Raw genomic sequence first — 2,108 nt, forward strand, 5'->3', positions numbered from 1 at the left:
ATATTTAGAAAATGTGTTTTTCTCGAAATAACAGAAACGTTTTAATAATCACCCGTTACCTTTTATTTCATCTTCAACTTCATCATTTGAATATTTGTCACTTCAAGAATTTTGTTGGGAAAGTATTACACCCTTGCCGCTTTTTTCTTAGATTCAATGCAGTTACATCAATTTTGTTGCTCTATTCTCAGTATTTCGTAAATGCTTTTCCAAAGCATTCAATACAGTCGATTATAGGATTCTCCGTGCAAAATTGAAGACAACTGGTTTCTATATGGGCACTCATTGAATTGGCTCACAAATTATTCATACATGTGAACCCAAGTAAAAATCACAGGATTTATAAACCACGAAATCCCTATCAGTTCAGAACTAGTCCAAGGAAACCATTCAGGACCATTTCTATTCGAAATTTTTCATAATGATATCAAAACCAAAAGCATGTTTTTTTCTCGATCACTTACTTATTACAATGTGCATACAACAGTAGGCGAATCTTTAGAATCTGTCAAATATATAGGAGTTCTTGGTATTTTGGTAGTTGTCAAAATGGATTTTCACTTTCAATATGAACGGATCTCTAGCAGAGCAATGAAGATATTAGAATTTATATGCAGGAAAACGAACGATTCCACCAATAATATTTCTATAAAGATAATGTACCTTGCATTGGTAAAATCGATTACAGGATATTGTAGCCGTGTTCGGTAACCAACATATGGAATTCATAAATTTTAATATGGGGAAAGCTCAGAACAAATTTGTAAAATATATTTATTGTATTCATGTATAATGCATGTCTACTTATCAAAGATTTGAATACAAGCATGAGGGTAGCGAAGTCCGATTCCAAGTTTCTTGAGGCGATTGTTTTAATAAGGTTCAGGCAGTTTTGACAGGACTTTTTCAAATGTTGGATGTGAGATTTCCAGTTGGGTCTTTGGTCGACTAGTGTCCCAAGAATTTATTGCTTTGAACGTACTCAATATATTCCCCAAACATCATCAGTTGAGATGGGTGTTCTTTAGGTCTTTTCGAGAAATGCATATACACATTTTGTCTTTTCGAGTGATATTCGAAGGCCTGAAGATAAGGATCATTCTTCTAGATTGATCATGAATCTCTGTGGATTGTTGTAAATTGAGATCGGATTATTTCCCTTGCCAAAAACTACGAGGTCATCTGCAAAGATACTTGCTTTGAGAGATGCTCAAGATTTGTCTATAATATTGTTGATGGCTATAAGGAATAACGTGACACTTAGTGAAGAATCCTGTGGAGTACCATTCTCCTGAATTTTGAAGGAAGATAACGCTCCATTGGCTCTGACACGGAATTCGCGAAGTTTTAGGAAGTTTGCAATGAACAGCATGTTGTTGTCTCCAAATGACCACTTCCGTAAGGTGTCTAGGATTGAATACCGGAATCATATGCCCTTGTGATGTAATGATTCATGAGTTTCGGACAAGAAATCAACCAGATAATCTTGCGTGGAGTGTTTTTCTCTTCTAACATCCTCATAAAAAATGTGAATGCTTCACGATTCTGCGTGTCATTTTTGTGCAGGGGCCATGCAAATCTTCTCTTTATCGTTCCGATTTTAGTATATGTACTGTCCAAGCGAGTAGAAAAACATGAAATAATCCTATTTTTGCAATAGATTACCATAGTTGAAACTATGAAATGCACTCTCCTTTATCAAGAACAAGACTGGATTTGATTTCTTACATATTTACAGAAATACATTCAGAAATGATTTGAAATATTGATTTTTTGAACCCGTAATTCAATTTCGTTTCTTGTACACAATGTAATGGTACTTCACTTCATTTCAGCCAGACTTTATGAAATAATGTTAAAAGAAGTGGGCAGATCCTTTTGAATACCAAGAAATTTATTCATAAAACCCAATTCTACAGAAGTTGAAAAACCCATGACATAACCGAATCATTATAACTTGATTTCGAGGTCATATTTTTACAAAACAAAAACAGATTCCCCTTAGACAGACAACGAAAGTGCATCGGAGCACATTAAGCGCAAGGTATTCATTTGTCATGCTGTTCTAAGCAGAAAACAAAGCAAATTATGAACTCTCGTTATATAAT

The 2,108-nt window shown here is 34.4% G+C and overlaps 1 non-coding gene across 1 annotated transcript; it reads right to left on the reverse strand.

Moving 5' to 3' along the window:
* Positions 1-1,521: 1,521 nt before the first annotated feature.
* On the reverse strand, positions 1,522-1,628 carry LOC111504942 (U6 spliceosomal RNA). The gene has a single exon (XR_002722065.2). It is a non-coding gene; the product is annotated as a U6 spliceosomal RNA (small nuclear RNA).
* Positions 1,629-2,108: the final 480 nt, after the last annotated feature.

This window comes from Leptinotarsa decemlineata, unplaced genomic scaffold (assembly GCF_025532065.1).
Source record: "Leptinotarsa decemlineata unplaced genomic scaffold, Ldec_3_MD MMD2_tig00026354_RagTag_RagTag, whole genome shotgun sequence".
Lineage (NCBI taxonomy): Eukaryota > Metazoa > Arthropoda > Insecta > Coleoptera > Chrysomelidae > Leptinotarsa > Leptinotarsa decemlineata.